At 52.0% G+C, this 12,843-nt stretch overlaps 6 non-coding genes and 40 pseudogenes across 6 annotated transcripts; all 46 read left to right on the forward strand.

Annotated features, from left to right (window-relative positions):
- The first annotated feature begins 224 nt into the window (after positions 1-224).
- Positions 225-344, forward strand: LOC147052586 (5S ribosomal RNA; annotated as a pseudogene).
- Positions 345-459: 115 nt separating this feature from the next.
- LOC147052587 (5S ribosomal RNA) lies at positions 460-579 on the forward strand (annotated as a pseudogene).
- Positions 580-703: 124 nt separating this feature from the next.
- On the forward strand, positions 704-823 carry LOC147052588 (5S ribosomal RNA). The gene has a single exon (XR_015067212.1). It is a non-coding gene; the product is annotated as a 5S ribosomal RNA (ribosomal RNA).
- A 346-nt stretch (positions 824-1,169) lies between these two features.
- LOC147052589 (5S ribosomal RNA) lies at positions 1,170-1,289 on the forward strand (annotated as a pseudogene).
- Positions 1,290-1,640: 351 nt separating this feature from the next.
- On the forward strand, positions 1,641-1,750 carry LOC147052590 (5S ribosomal RNA; annotated as a pseudogene).
- A 116-nt stretch (positions 1,751-1,866) lies between these two features.
- On the forward strand, positions 1,867-1,986 carry LOC147052591 (5S ribosomal RNA; annotated as a pseudogene).
- A 119-nt stretch (positions 1,987-2,105) lies between these two features.
- Positions 2,106-2,225, forward strand: LOC147052592 (5S ribosomal RNA; annotated as a pseudogene).
- A 116-nt stretch (positions 2,226-2,341) lies between these two features.
- On the forward strand, positions 2,342-2,461 carry LOC147052593 (5S ribosomal RNA; annotated as a pseudogene).
- A 116-nt stretch (positions 2,462-2,577) lies between these two features.
- On the forward strand, positions 2,578-2,697 carry LOC147052594 (5S ribosomal RNA). Its single transcript, XR_015067106.1, has one exon. It is a non-coding gene; the product is annotated as a 5S ribosomal RNA (ribosomal RNA).
- A 116-nt stretch (positions 2,698-2,813) lies between these two features.
- On the forward strand, positions 2,814-2,933 carry LOC147052595 (5S ribosomal RNA; annotated as a pseudogene).
- A 124-nt stretch (positions 2,934-3,057) lies between these two features.
- LOC147052596 (5S ribosomal RNA) lies at positions 3,058-3,177 on the forward strand. Its single transcript, XR_015067175.1, has one exon. It is a non-coding gene; the product is annotated as a 5S ribosomal RNA (ribosomal RNA).
- A 116-nt stretch (positions 3,178-3,293) lies between these two features.
- LOC147052597 (5S ribosomal RNA) lies at positions 3,294-3,413 on the forward strand (annotated as a pseudogene).
- Positions 3,414-3,529: 116 nt separating this feature from the next.
- Positions 3,530-3,649, forward strand: LOC147052598 (5S ribosomal RNA; annotated as a pseudogene).
- A 117-nt stretch (positions 3,650-3,766) lies between these two features.
- On the forward strand, positions 3,767-3,886 carry LOC147052599 (5S ribosomal RNA; annotated as a pseudogene).
- A 116-nt stretch (positions 3,887-4,002) lies between these two features.
- On the forward strand, positions 4,003-4,122 carry LOC147052600 (5S ribosomal RNA; annotated as a pseudogene).
- A 117-nt stretch (positions 4,123-4,239) lies between these two features.
- On the forward strand, positions 4,240-4,359 carry LOC147052601 (5S ribosomal RNA; annotated as a pseudogene).
- Positions 4,360-4,475: 116 nt separating this feature from the next.
- On the forward strand, positions 4,476-4,595 carry LOC147052602 (5S ribosomal RNA). The gene has a single exon (XR_015067105.1). It is a non-coding gene; the product is annotated as a 5S ribosomal RNA (ribosomal RNA).
- A 116-nt stretch (positions 4,596-4,711) lies between these two features.
- On the forward strand, positions 4,712-4,831 carry LOC147052603 (5S ribosomal RNA; annotated as a pseudogene).
- Positions 4,832-4,962: 131 nt separating this feature from the next.
- Positions 4,963-5,072, forward strand: LOC147052604 (5S ribosomal RNA; annotated as a pseudogene).
- A 116-nt stretch (positions 5,073-5,188) lies between these two features.
- Positions 5,189-5,308, forward strand: LOC147052605 (5S ribosomal RNA; annotated as a pseudogene).
- Positions 5,309-5,423: 115 nt separating this feature from the next.
- LOC147052606 (5S ribosomal RNA) lies at positions 5,424-5,543 on the forward strand (annotated as a pseudogene).
- Positions 5,544-5,886: 343 nt separating this feature from the next.
- LOC147052607 (5S ribosomal RNA) lies at positions 5,887-6,006 on the forward strand (annotated as a pseudogene).
- A 351-nt stretch (positions 6,007-6,357) lies between these two features.
- LOC147052608 (5S ribosomal RNA) lies at positions 6,358-6,477 on the forward strand (annotated as a pseudogene).
- A 115-nt stretch (positions 6,478-6,592) lies between these two features.
- LOC147052609 (5S ribosomal RNA) lies at positions 6,593-6,712 on the forward strand (annotated as a pseudogene).
- Positions 6,713-6,832: 120 nt separating this feature from the next.
- LOC147052610 (5S ribosomal RNA) lies at positions 6,833-6,952 on the forward strand. Its single transcript, XR_015067213.1, has one exon. It is a non-coding gene; the product is annotated as a 5S ribosomal RNA (ribosomal RNA).
- Positions 6,953-7,297: 345 nt separating this feature from the next.
- Positions 7,298-7,417, forward strand: LOC147052611 (5S ribosomal RNA; annotated as a pseudogene).
- A 351-nt stretch (positions 7,418-7,768) lies between these two features.
- On the forward strand, positions 7,769-7,878 carry LOC147052612 (5S ribosomal RNA; annotated as a pseudogene).
- Positions 7,879-7,994: 116 nt separating this feature from the next.
- On the forward strand, positions 7,995-8,114 carry LOC147052613 (5S ribosomal RNA; annotated as a pseudogene).
- Positions 8,115-8,229: 115 nt separating this feature from the next.
- Positions 8,230-8,349, forward strand: LOC147052614 (5S ribosomal RNA; annotated as a pseudogene).
- Positions 8,350-8,464: 115 nt separating this feature from the next.
- LOC147052615 (5S ribosomal RNA) lies at positions 8,465-8,584 on the forward strand. The gene has a single exon (XR_015067094.1). It is a non-coding gene; the product is annotated as a 5S ribosomal RNA (ribosomal RNA).
- A 116-nt stretch (positions 8,585-8,700) lies between these two features.
- LOC147052616 (5S ribosomal RNA) lies at positions 8,701-8,820 on the forward strand (annotated as a pseudogene).
- Positions 8,821-8,942: 122 nt separating this feature from the next.
- Positions 8,943-9,062, forward strand: LOC147052617 (5S ribosomal RNA; annotated as a pseudogene).
- An 86-nt stretch (positions 9,063-9,148) lies between these two features.
- LOC147052618 (5S ribosomal RNA) lies at positions 9,149-9,258 on the forward strand (annotated as a pseudogene).
- Positions 9,259-9,374: 116 nt separating this feature from the next.
- LOC147052619 (5S ribosomal RNA) lies at positions 9,375-9,494 on the forward strand (annotated as a pseudogene).
- Positions 9,495-9,609: 115 nt separating this feature from the next.
- LOC147052620 (5S ribosomal RNA) lies at positions 9,610-9,729 on the forward strand (annotated as a pseudogene).
- A 116-nt stretch (positions 9,730-9,845) lies between these two features.
- On the forward strand, positions 9,846-9,965 carry LOC147052621 (5S ribosomal RNA; annotated as a pseudogene).
- A 116-nt stretch (positions 9,966-10,081) lies between these two features.
- On the forward strand, positions 10,082-10,201 carry LOC147052622 (5S ribosomal RNA; annotated as a pseudogene).
- A 116-nt stretch (positions 10,202-10,317) lies between these two features.
- LOC147052623 (5S ribosomal RNA) lies at positions 10,318-10,437 on the forward strand (annotated as a pseudogene).
- A 115-nt stretch (positions 10,438-10,552) lies between these two features.
- LOC147052624 (5S ribosomal RNA) lies at positions 10,553-10,672 on the forward strand (annotated as a pseudogene).
- A 124-nt stretch (positions 10,673-10,796) lies between these two features.
- On the forward strand, positions 10,797-10,916 carry LOC147052625 (5S ribosomal RNA; annotated as a pseudogene).
- Positions 10,917-11,032: 116 nt separating this feature from the next.
- Positions 11,033-11,152, forward strand: LOC147052626 (5S ribosomal RNA; annotated as a pseudogene).
- A 117-nt stretch (positions 11,153-11,269) lies between these two features.
- On the forward strand, positions 11,270-11,389 carry LOC147052627 (5S ribosomal RNA; annotated as a pseudogene).
- Positions 11,390-11,740: 351 nt separating this feature from the next.
- LOC147052628 (5S ribosomal RNA) lies at positions 11,741-11,860 on the forward strand (annotated as a pseudogene).
- A 115-nt stretch (positions 11,861-11,975) lies between these two features.
- On the forward strand, positions 11,976-12,095 carry LOC147052629 (5S ribosomal RNA; annotated as a pseudogene).
- A 117-nt stretch (positions 12,096-12,212) lies between these two features.
- LOC147052630 (5S ribosomal RNA) lies at positions 12,213-12,332 on the forward strand (annotated as a pseudogene).
- Positions 12,333-12,458: 126 nt separating this feature from the next.
- Positions 12,459-12,578, forward strand: LOC147052631 (5S ribosomal RNA; annotated as a pseudogene).
- The last annotated feature ends 265 nt before the right edge of the window (positions 12,579-12,843 follow it).

A 12,843-nucleotide genomic window follows, 5' to 3' on the forward strand; every position in this document is an offset into this window, starting at 1 on the left:
ACTGCCCTGAGAACGCCCGATATCGTCTGATCTCGGAAGCTAAAGCAGGTTTGGGCCTGGTTACTACTTGAATGGGAGACTGCCTGGGAATACCAGTTGCTGAAAGCCTTTTTTTACCCCCCCCAAATCGATTGTGAAAGGAAAGCCATCAAGTACCGCCGTTGCTTGGCACGGTTTCAGGGGCGATTGTGTCTATAAAATGCAAAACTTTGGTGAACCTGACGGCTTACGGCCATACTACCCTGAGAACGCCCGATCTCGTCCAATCTCGGAAGCTAAAGCAGGGTCGGGCCTGATTAGTACTTGAATGGGAGACCGCCTGGGAATACCAGGTGGGGAAAGCCTATTTTTACCACCCCACGTCGATTGTGAAAGGAAAGCCATCAAGTACCGCCGTTGCTTGGCACGGTTTCAGGGGTGATTGTGTCTATAAAATGCAAAACTTTGGTGAGTTTGACGGCTTACGGCCAAACTACCCTGAGAACGCCCGATCTCGTCCGATCTCGGTAGCTAAAGCAGGGCCGGGCCTGGTTAGTACTTGAATGGGAGACCGCCTGGGAATACCAGGTGCTGAAAGCCATTTTTTACACACACCCCCCCCCCATGTCGATTGTGAAAGGAAAGCCATCAAGTACCACCGTTGCTTGGCACGGTTTCAGGGGCGATTGTGTCTATAAAATGCAAAACTTTGGTGAGCTTGACGGCTTACGGCCATACTACCCTGAGAACGCCCGATCTCGTCCGATCTCGGAAGCTTAAGCAGGGTCGGGCCTGGTTAGTACTTGAATGGGAGACCGCCTGGGAATACCAGGTGCTGAAAGCCTTTTTTTTTACCCCCCCACGTCGATTGTGAAAGGAAAGCCATCAAGTACCGCCGTTGCTTGGCACGGTTTCCGGGGCAATTGTGTCTATAAAATGCTAAACGTTGGTGGGTTTGTCGGCTTACGGCCATACTACCCTGAGAACGCCCGATCTCGGAAGCTGAAGCAGGGTCGGGCCTGTTTAGTCCTTGAATGGGAGACCGCCTGGGACTACCAGGTGCTGAAAGCCTATTTTTACCCCCCCCCCCACGTTGATTGTGAAAGGAAAGCCATCAAGTACCGCCATTGCTTGGCACGGTTTCAGGGGCGATTGTGTCTATAAAATGCAAAACGTTGGTGAGTTTGACGGCTTACGGCCATACTACCCTGAGAACGCCCGATCTCGTCTGATCTCGGAAGTTAAAGCAGGGTCGGGTCTGGTCAGTACTTGGATGGGAGACCGCCTGGGAATACCAGGTGCTGAAAGCCAATTTTTACCACCCCACGTCGATTGTGAAAGGAAAACCATCAAGTACCACCGTTGCTTGGCACGGTTTCAGAGGCGATTGTGTCTATAAAATGCAAAACTTTGGTGAGTTTGACGGCTTACGGCCATACTGCCCTGAGAACGCCCGATATCGTCTGATCTCGGAAGCTAAAGCAGGGTCGGGCCTGGTTACTACTTGAATGGGAGAATGCCTGGGAATACCAGTTGCTGAAAGCCTTTTTTTACCCCCCCCACGTCGATTGTGAAAGGAAAGCCATCAAGTACCGCCGTTGCTTGGCACGGTTTCAGGGGCGATTGTGTCTATAAAATGCAAAACTTTGGTGAACCTGACGGCTTACGGCCATACTACCCTGAGAACGCCCGATCTCGGAAGCTGAAGCAGGGTCAAGCCTGGCTAGTACTTGGATGGGGGACCGCCTGGGAATACCAGGTGCTGAAAGCCTTTTTTTACCCCCCCCACGTCGATTGTGAAAGGAAAGCCATCAAGTACCGCCGTTGCTTGGCACGGTTTTAGGGGCGATTGTGTCTATAAAATGCAAAACTTTGGTGAGTTTGACGGCTTACGGCCATACTGCCCTGAAAACGCCCGATATCATCCGATCTCGGAAGCTAAAGCAGGGTCGGGCCTGGTTAGTACTTGAATGGGAGACCGCCTGGGAATACCAGGAGCTGAAAGCCTTTTTTTACCCCCCCCCCCACGTCGATTGTGAAAGGAAAGCCATCAAGTACCGCCGTTGCTTGGCACGGTTTCAGGGGCGATTGTGTCTATAAAATGCAAAACTTTGGAGGGTTTGACGGCTTACGGCCATACTACCTTGAGAACGCCCGATCTCGTCCGATCTAGGAAGTTAAAGCAGGGTCGGGCCTGGTTAGTACTTGGATGGGAGACCGCCTGCGAATACCAGGTGCTGAAAGCCTTTTTTTACCCCCCCCACGTCGATTGTGAAAGGAAAGCCATCAAGTACCGCCGTTGCTTCGCACGGTTTCAGGGGCGATTGTGTCTATAAAATGCAAAACTTTGGTGGGTTTGACGGCTTACGGCCATACTACCTTGAGAACGCCCGATCTCGTCCGATCTCGGAAGCTAAAGCAGGGTCGGGCCAAGTTAGTACTTGAATGGGAGACCGCCTGGGAATACCAGGTGCTGAAAGCCTTTTTTTTACCCCCCCACGTCGATTGTGAAAGGAAAGCCATCAAGTACCGCCGTTGCTTGGCACGGTTTCAGGGGCGATTGTGTCTATATAATGCAAAACTTTGGTGGGTTTGTCGGCTTACGGCCATACTACCCTGAGAACGCCCGATCTCGTCCGATCTCGGAAGTTAAAGCAGGGTCGGGCCTGGTTAGTACTTGAATGGGAGACCGCCTGGGAATACCAGGTGCTGAAAGCCTATTTTTACCCCCCCCACGTCGATTGTGAAAGGAAAGCCATCAAGTACCGCCGTTGCTTGGCACGGTTTCAGGGGTGATTGTGTCTATAAAATGCAAAACGTTGGTGAGTTTGACGGCTTACGGCCAAACTACCCTGAGAACGCCCGATCTCGTCCGATCTCGGTAGCTAAAGCAGAGCCGGGCCTGGTTAGTACTTGAATGGGAGACCGCCTGGGAATACCAGGTGCTGAAAGCCATTTTTTACACACACACCCCCCCCACGTCGATTGTGAAAGGAAAGCCATCAAGTAACGCCGTTGCTTGGCACGGTTTCAGGGGCGATTGTGTCTATAAAATGCAAAACTTTGGTGAGCTTGACGGCTTACGGCCATACTACCCTGAGAACGCCCGATCTCGTCCGATCTCGGAAGCTTAAGCAGGGTCGGGCCTGGTTAGTACCTGAATGGGAGACCGCCTGGGAATACCAGGTGCTGAAAGCCTTTTTTTTAACCCCCCACGTCGATTGTGAAAGGAAAGCCATCAAGTACCGCCGTTGCTTGGCACGGTTTCAGGGGCGATTTTGTCTATAAAATGCAAAACTTTGGTGGGTTTGTCGGCTTACGGCCATACTACCCTGAGAACGCCCGATCTCGTCCGATCTCGGAAGCTTAAGCAGGGTCGGGCCTGGTCAGTACTTGAATGGGAGACCGCCTGGGTATACCAGGTGCTGAAAGCCTTTTTTTTACCCCCCCACGTCGATTGTGAAAGGAAAGCCATCAAGTACCGCCGTTGCTTGGCACGGTTTCAGGGGCGATTGTGTCTATAAAATGCAAAACTTTGGTGGATTTGACGGCTTACGGCCATACTACCCTGAGAAAGCCCGATCTCGTCCGATCTCGGAAGCTAAAGCAGGGTCGGGCCTGGTTAGTACTTGAATGGGAGACCGCCTGGGAATACCAGGTGCTGAAAGCCTTTTTTTACCCCCCCCCACGTTGATTGTGAAAGGAAAGCCATCAAGTACCGCCGTTGCATGGCACGGTTTCAGGGGCGATTGTGTCTATAAAATGCAAAACTTTGGTGAGCTTGACGGCTTACGGCCATACTACCCTGAGAACGCCCGATCTCGTTCGATCTCGGAAGCTTAAGCAGGGTCGGGCCTGGTTAGTACTTGAATGCGAGACCGCCTGGGAATACCAGGTGCTGAAAGCCTTTTTTTTACCCCCCCACGTCGATTGTGAAAGGAAAGCCATCAAGTACCGCCGTTGCTTGGCACGGTTTCAGGGGCGATTGTGTCTATAAAATGCAAAACTTTGGTGGGTTTGATGGCTTACGGCCATACTACCTTGAGAACGCCCGATCTCGTCCGATCTCGTAAGTTAAAGCAGGGTCGAGCCTGGTTAGTACTTGGATGGGAGACCGCCTGCGAATACCAGGTGCTGAAAGCCTTTTTTTACCCCCCCCCACGTCGATTGTGAAAGGAAAGCCATCAAGTACCGCCGTTGCTTGGCACGGTTTCAGGGGCGATTGTGTCTATAAACTGCAAAACTTTGGTGAGCTTGACGGCTTACGGCCATACTACCCTGAGAACGCCAGATCTCGTCCGATCTCGGAAGCTTAAGCAGGGTCGGGCCTGGTTAGTACTTGAATGGGAGACCGCCTTGGAATACCAGGTGCTGAAAGCCTATTTTTTACCCCCCCACGTCGATTGTGAAAGGAAAGCCATCAAGTACCGCCGTTGCTTGGCACGGTTTCAGGGGCGATTGTGTCTATAAAATGCAAAACTTTGGTGGGTTTGACGGCTTACGGCCATACTACCCTGAGAACGCCCGATCTCGTCCGATCTCGGAAGCTAAAGCAGGGTCGGGCCTGGTTAGTACTTGAATGGGAGACCGCCTGGGAATACCAGGTGCTGAAAGCCTATTTTTACCCCCCCCACGTCGATTGTGAAAGGAAAGCCATCAAGTACCGCCGTTGCTTGGCACGGTTTCAGGGGTGATTGTGTCTATAAAATGCAAAACTTTGGTGAGTTTGACGGCTTACGGCCAAACTACCCTGAGAACGCCCGATCTCGTCCGATCTCGGTAGCTAAAGCAGGGCCGGGCCTGGTTAGTATTTGAATGGGAGACAGCCTGGGAATACCAGGTGCTGAAAGCCATTTTTTACACCCCCCCCCCCCCCCCCCCCCACGTTGATTGTGAAAGGAAAGCCATCAAGTACCGCCGTTGCTTGGCACGGTTTCAGGGGCGATTGTGTCTTTAAAATGCAAAACGTTGGTGAGTTTGACGGCTTACGGCCATACTACCCTGAGAACGCCCGATCTCGGAAGCTAAAGCAGGGTCGGGCCTGGTTAGTACTTGAATGGGAGACCGCCTGGGAATACCAGGTGCTGAAAGCCTTTCTTTTACCCCCCCACGTCGATTGTGAAAGGAAAGCCATCAAGTACTGCCGTTGCTTGGCATGGTTTCAGGGGCGATTGTGTCTATAAAATGCAAAACTTTGATGAGTTTGACGGTTTACGGCCATACTACCCTGAGAACGCCCGATCTCGTCGGATCTCGGAAGCTAAAGCAGGGTCGGGCCTGCTTAGTACTTGAATGGGAGACCGCCTGCGAATACCAGGTGCTGAAAGCCTATTTTTACCCCCCCACGTCGATTTTGAAAGGAAAGCCATCAAGTACCGCCGTTGCTTGGCACGGTTTCAGGGGCGATTGTGTCTATAAAATGCAAAACTTTGGTGGGTTTGACGGCTTACGGCCATACTACCCTGAGAAAGCCCGATCTCGTCCGATCTCGAAAGTTAAAGCAGTGTCGGGCCTGGTTAGTACTTGGATGGGAGACCGCCTGGGAATACCAGGTGCTGAAAGCCTTTTTTTTACCCCCCCACGTCGATTGTGAAAGGAAAGCCATCAAGTACCGCCGTTGCTTGGCACGGTTTCAGGGGCGATTGTGTCTATAAAATGCAAAACTTTGGTGAGTTTGACGGCTTACGGCCATACTACCCTGAGAACGCCCAATCTCGGAAGCTGAAGCAGGGTCGGGCCTGTTTAGTCCTTGAATGGGAGACCGCCTGGGACTACCAGGTGCGGAAAGCCTATTTTTACCCCCCCCCACGTCGATTGTGAAAGGAAAGCCATCAAGTACCGCCGTTGCTTGGCACGGTTTCAGGGGCGATTGTGTCTATAAAATGCAAAACTTTGGTGAGTTTGACGGCTTACGGCCATACTACCCTGAGAACGCCCGATCTCGTCCGACCTCGGAAGTCAAAGCAGGGTCGGGCCTGGTCAGTACTTGGATGGGAGACCGCCTGGGAATACCAGGTGCTGAAAGCCTATTTTTACCACCCCACGTCGATTGTGAAAGGAAAGCCATCAAGTACCACCGTTGCTTGGCACGGTTTCAGAGGCGATTGTGTCTATAAAATGCAAAACTTTGGTGAGTTTGACGGCTTACGGCCATACTGCCCTGAGAACGCCCGATATCGTCTGATCTCAGAAGCTAAAGCAGGTTTGGGCCTGGTTACTACTTGAATGGGAGACTGCCTGGGAATACCAGTTGCTGAAAGCCTTTTTTTACCCCCCCCAAATCGATTGTGAAAGGAAAGCCATCAAGTACCGCGGTTGCTTGGCACGGTTTCAGGGGCGATTGTGTCTATAAAATGCAAAACTTTGGTGAACCTGACGGCTTACGGCCATACTACCCTGAGAACGCCCGATCTCGTCCAATCTCGGAAGCTAAAGCAGGGTCGGGCCTGGTTAGTACTTGAATGGGAGACCGCCTGGGAATACCAGGTGGGGAAAGCCTATTTTTACCACCCCACGTCGATTGTGAAAGGAAAGCCATCAAGTACCGCCGTTGCTTGGCACGGTTTCAGGGGTGATTGTGTCTATAAAATGCAAAACTTTGGTGAGTTTGACGGCTTACGGCCAAACTACCCTGAGAACGCCCGATCTCGTCCGATCTCGGTAGCTAAAGCAGGGCCGGGCCTGGTTAGTACTTGAATGGGAGACCGCCTAGGAATACCAGGTGCTGAAAGCCATTTTTTACACCCCCCCCCCATGTCGATTGTGAAAGGAAAGCCATCAAGTACCACCGTTGCTTGGCACGGTTTCAGGGGCGATTGTGTCTATAAAATGCAAAACTTTGGTGAGCTTGACGGCTTACGGCCATACTACCCTGAGAACGCCCGATCTCGTCCGATCTCGGAAGCTTAAGCAGGGTCGGGCCTGGTTAGTACTTGAATGGGAGACCGCCTGGGAATACCAGGTGCTGAAAGCCTTTTTTTTTACCCCCCCACGTCGATTGTGAAAGGAAAGCCATCAAGTACCGCCGTTGCTTGGCACGGTTTCCGGGGCAATTGTGTCTATAAAATGCTAAACGTTGGTGGGTTTGTCGGCTTACGGCCATACTACCCTGAGAACGCCCGATCTCGGAAGCTGAAGCAGGGTCGGGCCTGTTTAGTCCTTGAATGGGAGACCGCCTGGGACTACCAGGTGCTGAAAGCCTATTTTTACCCCCCCCCCACGTTGATTGTGAAAGGAAAGCCATCAAGTACCGCCATTGCTTGGCACGGTTTCAGGGGCGATTGTGTCTATAAAATGCAAAACGTTGGTGAGTTTGACGGCTTACGGCCATACTACCCTGAGAACGCCCGATCTCGTCTGATCTCGGAAGTTAAAGCAGGGTCGGGTCTGGTCAGTACTTGGATGGGAGACCGCCTGGGAATACCAGGTGCTGAAAGCCAATTTTTACCACCCCACGTCGATTGTGAAAGGAAAACCATCAAGTACCACCGTTGCTTGGCACGGTTTCAGAGGCGATTGTGTCTATAAAATGCAAAACTTTGGTGAGTTTGACGGCTTACGGCCATACTGCCCTGAGAACGCCCGATATCGTCTGATCTCGGAAGCTAAAGCAGGGTCGGGCCTGGTTACTACTTGAATGGGAGAATGCCTGGGAATACCAGTTGCTGAAAGCCTTTTTTTACCCCCCCCACGTCGATTGTGAAAGGAAAGCCATCAAGTACCGCCGTTGCTTGGCACGGTTTCAGGGGCGATTGTGTCTATAAAATGCAAAACTTTGGTGAACCTGACGGCTTACGGCCATACTACCCTGAGAACGCCCGATCTCGGAAGCTGAAGCAGGGTCAAGCCTGGCTAGTACTTGGATGGGGGACCGCCTGGGAATACCAGGTGCTGAAAGCCTTTTTTTACCCCCCCCACGTCGATTGTGAAAGGAAAGCCATCAAGTACCGCCGTTGCTTGGCACGGTTTTAGGGGCGATTGTGTCTATAAAATGCAAAACTTTGGTGAGCTTCACGGCTTACGGCCATACTACCCTGAGAACGCCCGATCTCGTCCGATCTCGGAAGCTAAAGCAGGGTCGGGCCTGCTTAGTACTTGAATGGGAGACCGCCTGGGAATACCAGGTGCGGAAAGCCTATTTTTACCACCCCACGTCGATTGTGAAAGGAAAGCCATCAAGTAACGCCGTTGCTTGGCACGGTTTCAGGGGCGATTGTGTCTATAAAATGCAAAACTTTGGTGAGTTTGACGGCTTACGGCCATACTGCCCTGAAAACGCCCGATATCGTCCGATCTCGGAAGCTAAAGCAGGGTTGGGCCTGGTTAGTACTTGAATGGGAGACCGCCTGGGAATACCAGGTGCTGAAAGCCTGTTTTTACCCCCCCACGTCGATTGTGAAAGGAAAGCCATCAAGTACCGCCGTTGCTTGGCACGGTTTCTGGGGCGATTGTGTCTATAAAATGCAAAACTTTGGTGAGCCTGACGGCTTACGGCCATACTACCCTGAGAACGCCCGATCTCGTCCGATCTCGGAAGCTTAAGCAGGGTCGGGCCTGGTTAGTACTTGAATGGGAGACCGCCTGGGAATACCAGGTGCTGAAAGCTTTTTTTTTACCCCCCCACGTCGATTGTGAAAGGAAAGCCATCAAGTACCGCCGTTGCTTGGCACGGTTTCATGGGCGATTGTGTCTATAAAATGCAAAACTTTGGTGGGTTTGACGGCTTACGGCCATTCTACCTTGAGAACGCTCGATCTAGTCCGATCTCGGAAGTTAAAGCAGGGTCGGGCCTGGTTAGTACCTGGATGGGAGACCGCCTGCGAATACCAGGTGCTGAAAGCCTTTTTTTACCCCCCCCCCCCCCACGTCGATTGTGAAAGGAAAGCCATCAAGTACCGCCGTTGCTTGGCACGGTTTCAGGGGCGATTGTGTCTATAAAATGCAAAACCTTGGTGAGTTTGACGGCTTACGGCCATACTACCCTGAAAACGCCCAATCTCGTCCGATCTCGGTAGCTAAAGCAGGGTCGGGCCTGGTTAGTACTTGAATAGGAGACCGCCTGGGAATACCAGGTGCTGAAAGCCTATTTTTACCACCCCACGTCGATTGTGAAAGGAAAACGATTGTGGCGATTGTGTCTATAAAATGCACAACTTTGATGAGTTTGACGGCTTACGGCCATACTACCCTGAGAACGCCCGATCTCGGAAGCTGAAGCAGGGTCAAGCCTGGCTAGTACTTGGATGGGAGACCGCCTGGGAATACCAGGTGCTGAAAGCCTTTTTTTACCCCCCACACGTCGATTGTGAAAGGAAAGCCATCAAATACCGCCGTTGCTTGGCACGGTTTCAGGGGCGATTGTGTCTATAAAATGCAAAACTTTGGTGAGCTTGACGGCTTACGGCCATACTACCCTCAGAACGCCCGATCTCGTCCGATCTCGGAAGCTTAAGCAGGGTCGGGCCTGGTTAGTACTTGAATGGGAGACCATCTGGGAATACCAGGTGCTGAAAGCCTTTTTTTTACCCCCCACGTCGATTGTGAAAGGAAAGCCATCAAGTACCGCCGTTGCTTGGCACGGTTTCAGGGGCGATTGTGTCTATAAAATGCAAAACTTTGGTGGGTTTGAAGGCTTACGGCCATACTACCCTGAGAACGCTCGACCTCGTCCGATCTCGGAAGCTAAAGCAGGGTCGGGCCTGGTTAGTACTTGAATGGGAGACCGCCTGGCAATACCAGGTGCTGAAAGCCTATTTTTACCCCCCCCACGTCGATTGTGAAAGGAAAGCCATCAAGTACCGCCGTTGCTTGGCACGGTTTCAGGGGTGATTGTGTCTATAAAATGCAAAACTTTGGTGAGTTTGACGGCTTACGGCCAAACTACCCTGAGAACGCCCGATCTCGTCCGATCTCGGAAGCTTAAGCAGGGTCGGGCCTGGTTAGTACTTGAATGGGAGACCGCCTGGGAATACCAGGTGCTGAAAGCCTTTTTTTTAACCCCCCACGTCGATTGTGAAAGGAAAGCCATCAAGTACCGCCGTTGCTTCGCACGGTTTCAGGGGCGATTGTGTCTATAAAATGCAAAACTTTGGTGGGTTTGACGGCTTACGGCCATACTACCTTGAGAACGCCCGATCTCGTCCGATCTCGGAAGCTAAAGCAGGGTCGGGCCAAGTTAGTACTTGAATGGGAGACCGCCTGGGAATACCAGGTGCTGAAAGCCTTTTTTTTACCCCCCCACGTCGATTGTGAAAGGAAAGCCATCAAGTACCGCCGTTGCTTGGCACGGTTTCAGGGGCGATTGTGTCTATAAAATGCAAAACTTTGGTGAGTTTGTCGGCTTACGGCCATACTACCCTGAGAACGCCCGATCTCGTCCGATCTCGGAAGCTAAAGCAGAGTCGGGCCTGGTTAGTACTTGAATGGGAGACCGCCTGGGAATACCAGGTGCTGAAAGCCTATTTTTACCCCCCCACGTCGATTGTGAAAGGAAAGCCATCAAGTACCGCCGTTGCTTGGCACGGTTTCAGGGGTGATTGTGTCTATAAAATGCAAAACTTTGGTGAGTTTGACGGCTTACGGCCAAACTACCCTGAGAACGCCCGATCTCGTCCGATCTCGGTAGCTAAAGCAGGGCCGGGCCTGGTTAGTACTTGAATGGGAGACTGCCTGGGAATACCAGGTGCTGAAAGCCATTTTTTACACACACACCCCCCCCACGTCGATTGTGAAAGGAAAGCCATCAAGTACCGCCGTTGCTTGGCACGGTTTCAGGGGCGATTGTGTCTATAAAATGCAAAACTTTGGTGAGCTTGATGGCTTACGGCCATACTACCCTGAGAACGCCCGATCTCGTCCGATCTCGGAAGCTTAAGCAGGGTCGGGCCTGGTCAGTACTTGAATGGGAGACCGCCTGGGAATACCAGGTGCTGAAAGCCTTTTTTTTACCCCCCCACGTCGATTGTGAAAGGAAAGCCATCAAGTACCGCCGTTGCTTGGCACGGTTTCAGGGGCGATTGTGTCTATAAAATGCAAAACTTTGGTGGGTTTGACGGCTTACGGCCATACTACCCTGAGAAAGCCCGATCTCGTCCGATCTCGGAAGCTAAAGCAGGGTCGGGCCTGGTTACTACTTGAATGGGAGACCGCCTGGGAATACCTGGTGCTGAAAGCCTTTTTTTACCCCCCCCCACGTTGATTGTGAAAGGAAAGCCATCAAGTACCGCCGTTGCTTGGCACGGTTTCAGGGGCGATTGTGTCTATAAAATGCAAAACTTTGGTGAGTTTGACGGCTTACGGCCATACTACCCTGAGAACGCCCGATCTCGTTCGATCTCGGAAGCTTAAGCAGGGTCGGGCCTGGTCAGTACTTGGATGGGAGACCGCCTGGGAATACCAGGTGCTGAAAGCCTATTTTTACCACCCCACGTCGATTGTGAAAGGAAAGCCATCAAGTACCACCGTTGCTTGGCACGGTTTCAGAGGCGATTGTGTCTATAAAATGCAAAACTTTGGTGAGTGTGACGGCTTACGGCCATACTGCCCTGAGAACGCCCGATATCGTCTGATCTCGGAAGCTAAAGCAGTGTCGGGCCTGGTTACTACTTGAATGGGAGAATGCCTGGGAATACCAGTTGCTGAAAGCCTTTTTTTACCCCCCCCACGTCGATTGTGAAAGGAAAGCCATCAAGTACCGCCGTTGCTTGGCACGGTTTCAGGGGCGATTGTGTCTATAAAATGCAAAACTTTGGTGAACCTGACGGCTTACGGCCATACTACCCTGAGAACGCCCGATCTCGTCCGATCTCGGAAGCTAAAGCAGGGTCGGGCCTGGTTAGTACTTGAATGGGAGACCGCCTGGCAATACCAGGTGCGGAAAGCCTATTTTTACCACCCCGCGTCGATTGTGAAAGGAAAGCCATCAAGTAACGCCATTGCTTGGCACGGTTTCAGGGGCGATTGTGTCCATAAAATGCAAAACTTTGGTGAGTTTGACGGCTTACGGCCATACTGCCCTGAAAACGCCCGATATCATCCGATTTCGGAAGCTAAAGCAGGGTCGGGCCTGGTTAGTACTTGAATGGGAGACCGCCTGGGAATACCAGGAGCTGAAAGCATATTTTTACCCCCCCCCACGTCGATTGTGAAAGGAAAGCCATCAAGTACCGCCATTGCTTCGCACGGTTTCAGGGGTGATTGTGTCTATAAAATGCAAAACTTTGTTGAGTTTGACGGCTTACGGCCAAACTACCCTGAGAACGCCCGATCTCGTCCAATCTCGGTAGCTAAAGCAGGGCCGGGCCTGGTTAGTACTTGAATGGGAGACCGCCTGGGAATACCAGGTGCTGAAAGCCATTTTTTACACACACACCCCCCCCCCACGTCGATTGTGAAAGGAAAGCCATCAAGTACCGCCGTTGCTTGGCACGGTTTCAGGGGCGATTGTGTCTATAAAATGCAAAACTTTGGTGAGCTTGACGGCTTACGGCCATACTACCCTGAGAACGCCTGATCTCGTCCGATCTCGGAAGCTTAAGCAGGGTCGGGCCTGGTTAGTACTTGAATGGGAGACCGCCTCGGAATACCAGGTGCTGAAAGCCTTTTTTTTACCCCCCCACGTCGATTGTGAAAGGAAAGCCATCAAGTACCGCCGTTGCTTGGCACGGTCTCAGGGGCGATTGTGTCTATAAAATGCTAAACGTTGGTGGGTTTGTCGGCTTACGGCCATACTACCCTGAGAACGCCCGATCTCGGAAGCTGAAGCAGGGTCGGGCCTTTTTAGTCCTTGAATGGGAGACCGCCTGGGAATACCAGGTGCTGAAAGCCTATTTTTACCCCCCCCCCACGTCGATTGTGAAAGGAAAG

Source organism: Syngnathus leptorhynchus, chromosome 8, assembly GCF_054491065.1.
Source record: "Syngnathus leptorhynchus isolate UIUO chromosome 8, UIUO_Slep, whole genome shotgun sequence".
NCBI lineage: Eukaryota > Metazoa > Chordata > Actinopteri > Syngnathiformes > Syngnathidae > Syngnathus > Syngnathus leptorhynchus.